At 40.1% G+C, this 5493-nt stretch overlaps 1 pseudogene; it reads left to right on the forward strand.

Moving 5' to 3' along the window:
* Positions 1–1324: 1324 nt before the first annotated feature.
* On the forward strand, positions 1325–2815 carry LOC102255625 (annotated as a pseudogene).
* The last annotated feature ends 2678 nt before the right edge of the window (positions 2816–5493 follow it).

The following is a 5493-nucleotide window of genomic DNA, read 5'->3' on the forward strand; positions in this document are numbered from 1 at the left end:
CCCAGCGTATCTTAGGTGTGCCTATTATGCATCCCTATCACGCCATACTCCCCATACCAGGCCAGTCTTACTCCTCAGGGTAAGAGCTTAATTGACTCTTTCCCTGGGCCAGATGGTAAAGGAAATGAGGGCAGCAACTGTGCCTATGAAATTCCTTGATTCCCAGTGCCCAGCAGAATGCCAGGCTCAGAGAAAGCTCTCAATATATACTTATTAAGAAAAAGAACCTCTGAATAGATAAAATGCACTGATCACTCAGTTTCCTGTGTCTGTACAGATGAAGGCCAACTCTCAATTCCCCAAGGTAATATCTCTTCATGTGACCTCTTAGAGAGTCTCCTGGTGAGAATGTCCCTCCACAACACTGAGACCTCAGGCAGCCACAGGACTGAGATCATCCCAGGATAAACTTGGTAGCAATAGAAAGTTTTCATTCACTGATTAAATATTTACTGAACACCTACTACCTTCTGAGCACTTTATTAGACACTGAGTGTACCATGATTTAAAATAAGGGCGTCCAAGCCAATACTGGACAGTGACATGCACAACAAACAATGATATAATTCATAAATCAGAGGTATTGCAAAGTAACCGCTTGAGGTTTATTTTCTACTGGTGGTGATGGGGTTTAAGGTGATATCTGAGCCGAATCTTGAAGCGTCAACAGGAGTTAAATGCTAGTTTGACTTGTCCAACTCAGTATTTTCAGAGAAAGAAAAGCTCCTACTAACTTTTAAAGTAGCCAAGAGTATTATTTCATCAAAAGAGTTGAATTTCATGTTTGTTGCATACTATTGGGGTTGTAGGTAGTGAAAAGGAGTATTTGCCTTTTCACAGAACAAAGAGCTTATTGTTGAATTCGATTACCCAATACCATTCTTCTGAGCTAACCCTGATTTTAGTCCTTATAGGAATTTGGCCAATTTCAGCATTTACTATGCACTTCCACATTTCTGGCAGACACGGAAAGATTTAGAAAATGATTATGCTTTGTACTCAGTTGTGGTGGGATATTTTATATTGATTAGCTGGACTTCGTTGATAAGAACTCTTTGTGTCATCAACACTTCAAAACTCCTTTTATATCTTTTTTTGTGTGTGTGTGTGCACGGGGTCCTTTTATATCTTGAATATAGTAAGCAAAGAGCTAAGAAGAGTCAAGACAATTCTTGAAGAATAATACCTTTTCCCATTAAAAGGAACCTGGGCTCCTTGGAGAAATACCTGATTCCAGGTCTGGGGCAGAAAATGTGTATTTGTGTGTGTGCTTGTTTGTGTGTGTGTGTGTGTGTGTGTGTGTGTGCGCGCGCGCCACAAAGTAATGAAGCTATCTAAAACTACTAAGGTGAGTCAAAAGGACTCAGGAGCCCACTTGAAGATGCTCCTATTGGCCTAAGATGAGACAATTTATGCATCAATAAGGATAAGCACTGAAATGAATAAGCACACATCAATTATGTTTAAACCCCTAATTTCATAGAGCCTCAACTACCCCAGCTGAGGTCTCTGTAATTCTTTGACTTCTCTTCTTGGTCTCAAGGACGTACCTGCAGCTCCAGCCATCACATCCATGTTCCAGAGAACAGGAAAGAAAAACGATGGAGCCTGGCTCAGCATTTCTGGAAGTTCCTGAAAGACTTTTACTTACTTCTCATTGGCCATTCTCACCTGCTAGGGACACTAGGAAATGTAGCTTTACTCCCCCAATCTGAGCACATTGCTGCCCCTGTAATACAGACACTGTTAGTAGGGAAGAGGAGAAATGACAGCGGATAGGAAGCCAGCTGTTGACCACACTTTTGCATCTTTAGTGATTTCCCATTTCTCATTCCTAATATTATTTGGGCCTTCTTTTTTCCATTGATCAAAAAAAAAATTTTTTTTTTAATCCTCACCCAAGGATATTTTTTCCTATGATTTTTAGAGAGAGTGGAAGGGAGAGGGAGAGACAGAGAGAAACACGGATGTGAGAGGGACACATGGATTGGCTGCCTCCCCCATGCCCCAACCAGGGCCAGGAGCCTGCAAGGGAGGTACCTGCTCCTGACCGGAATTGAACCTGGGACCCTTCAGTCCGCAGGCCCACGTTCTATCCACTGAGCTAAACCCACTAGGGCCATTGATCAAATATTTAAAAAAAATAATTTTGGCTTCCTTGATTCTTTGTCTAGCACTTCTACTATGTTTATTATTTTTCCCTTCTAATTTCTTAACAAAAATTTTTTTGCTTTTTATGAAATCATGAATGAAGCATAGAAATTTCTTAAAACATAAGACAAAAATAAGGAATTTTTAAAGCTTTTCCGGTGTCGGCGCCGCCTGGTGGGATCTCTTGTGCACGCCCACAGCCATGCTGTCCAAGGCGTCCTCTGCAGTCTTTGGGCGCGCCAGAAGACAGCCCGGGCGGTGGCGAACTGCAGACAGAAGGGGCAAGGGCCTCATCAAGGTCAACGGGGCGGCCCCTGAAGGGCCCGGCCCACGCTGCAATACAAGCTACTGGAACCTGTTCTGATTCTGAGTAAGGAGCGATTTGCTGGCGTGGACGTCAGAGTGCATGTGAAGGGTAGTGGTCAAGTGGCGCAGACTTATGCAATCCGTCAGTCCATCTCCAAAGCCCTGGTGGCCAATTACCATAACTGTGAGAGTGGGTCCTTCCCATCACAGGTGGATGCGGCTTCCAAGAAGGAGATCAAATACATCCTCATCCAGTTTGGCCAGCTCCTGCCTGCTGATAGCTGATCCCGGTCGCTGTGAATCCAAAAAGTTTGGAGGTCCTGATATCCGTGCTCTCTACCAGAAATCCTACCAATAAGCCTATCAGGGTTCACCTTTATAATAAACAACGATCATGGGATTTTTTTAAAGAGTTTTTTTACAGGGTTCTTGACTTGAACCCCAAATCACATTTTTCTTAATTTTTTTTTATTGATTTCAGAGAGGAAAGGAGAGGGAGCAAGAGATGGAAACATCCATGATGAGAGAGAACCATTGATTGCTGCCTCCTGCACGCCCTCCCCTGGGGATAGAGCCCGCAATCATAGCTACCGATAATATTTTGGTGTAAGCATTTTTCTATGCATATACACGCCCAACAGACATACACATGCATTTTTGGAAGAAAACGTGTTGACGTATTAAATATGTTTTCGTAATTTACCCTTTATATTTCATTTAACATTATATCGTGAACCTTCTCTCATGTCAAATGCAGAGCTCCGACATCACTTTCTTAAAGTCAACAAAATCCTTTATCCCAAAGAAATCACATCAGAGCCTCGATGAACAAAACAAATGACTTGGGATCCCGGTAGACCTGGTCTTTCCCTGCCTAGCAGGCTTCAGTGGAGCTTCAGCTACAGCATCAGTCTCCAGGGCGATGACTCAGCTTCATTTGCATAGCCATAGTTGCACTGCACGCAATAAATTTTTAAATTAAAAGCCGTAGGTTTCTTTTAAGCCTTTTGTTTCAAAGAATGAGACTTTTCTTTACCCAGTTGATTGAAAGAACTGCCTCAAGCTCCTAAGCTAGCCAAACCTTATCTTCTCCCCTGGTGTACTAGGAGTGGCATTTCCTTAGCAATTGTCTCTCCAGCATCCATATTGTATTCATTCCCTCTTAAAACAAGTCTTTTATTTTTTTTATTAGATACTCCTGTGAAGAAGAGCACACTGGTGTTTTGACTAGGTATTTTCAGTTCTGTATATGCAAGGTTAGTATTTGCATGTAGTAACATGCCTTTTCTTTTTCTGGCATCTTTATTGTTCTGTTCCCCTGAAGTAAAGCCAAGTTCTCTTATTCTAGCTCTGTATTATATGACTTAAGTGGTAGTCACTTCTTTTCATTTTACTGTTCATAGTTTCATTTTACTTCTTTTTGAAGTTTATGTAGGTAAAGTCATTCTCTTCTTTTGGGTCTTGCCTTTCTTGCTCAACATATTTGTGAGATTCATAGATTCATTCACATGACTGTGTGTAGCCTGAGGCCACTAGAACACTATTATGGACATTCTTTCATGTCACCTAGTTGCACATGGGTGTATATCCTTCCATTTAACTAGATAACAGTAATTTTCTGATATAGTTATATCATTTTATATTCCCTAGGAGAGGAATTGCTGGTTAAAGAGAAGTGCATATTCAACTTTTCATTTAAGTAATGCCCATGTTTGCTTTTTCCAGAACAGATTGTATCAGTGTACACTAAGCATGTCAAACTCGCAGCCTGCGGGCCACCTGTGGCCCACAACGAATATTTTTTGCGGCCCAGCCAATATAACGGTATGTAAGAAATGTTTTAATAAAAATTTCGTAACTTAATTTTTACAATATCCTGTTATACATAATTATTAACAATGAACTACAACATTCGCTAATGACTGATTACTATAATCGTGTTGCATTCATTTCCCTTACATGCCTTACGCGCAGGCGCACTCTCCATTTCTCTCCACTAATACTAGCAGCAAATATTTTAGAGCTGATGGCCACGTGATTAGTCTTGGACTGACTTGTTTGGTGTGCGCAACAGGAAATATTTCGCTTTCAGAGAACAAGAAAAATAGGTTTATTAGCGTTACGCTTATTAATTTGTGCAGTTATTCAGTTGTCTGGTAAGTTAAAGTTCAAGAAAAAATATTAATGTTTATTAAAATGTTCTATTATTTTGTTAACAATTACTCATTTATTTCAGCCCTTTGTAGTTAGCATGTCTCTATCAAAATAAACCTACATTCCTATGAAAATTGAAGCTTTTGTCTTTTTGCAGCCCACATAAACTTACACCTTGTTTATTTAGCTTGTGTTAGCCTTAGAGTTTGACATGCTTGGTGTACACTCTCACCAGCAGAATATCAATGTTCTCATTGTTTCACATTCTCACCAACTCTTGCTATTTTACATTTTGATGGTCTGGTAGGTGTGAAATCCATCATTTGAAATATTTGCATGTAATTCCATTGTATGGATGAGCCATCACTTTTCAAATCAAGATTCTGGGTGTAGGGCATATAAGTAGTCCATATTTTCTTTTTTATAATCAAAGCAGCGTTTGTCCAATTACTTCCTTAGAATAAATTCTACGAGTGGAAATGCTAGACTAAATGTTTCACGCATTTAAAATTTTGACCCATTTAACCCAACTGTCATTCAAAAAATTTTTCAATTTTACATTCCCATCTACAGTATTTGCCTACCTTCCCCCATGTCCCTGTCAAAAATAACTTTTAAAAGAAGTTTTCCTTTTTAAATCTAAATGAGTCATATACTTAATTTTACAAGTGCAATGACACAAGGCCTTTAAAACAGTAGACCCCTGCCTTAGCCATTTTGGCACAATGGATAGAAGGGTCCTGGGTTCAATTCCTAGTCAGGGCATGTGTGGGAGGCAACCAGTCCATGTGTCTTTCTCACGTGTCTCTCTCACAACTAAGTTTCTCTCTCTGTCTCTCCCCTTCCTTTCCACTCTCCCTAAAAAAAAAAAAAATAAAAATA

The sequence above is a fragment of the Myotis brandtii genome, unplaced genomic scaffold (genome assembly GCF_000412655.1).
Source record: "Myotis brandtii unplaced genomic scaffold, ASM41265v1 scaffold490, whole genome shotgun sequence".
Taxonomy (NCBI): Eukaryota; Metazoa; Chordata; class Mammalia; order Chiroptera; family Vespertilionidae; genus Myotis; species Myotis brandtii.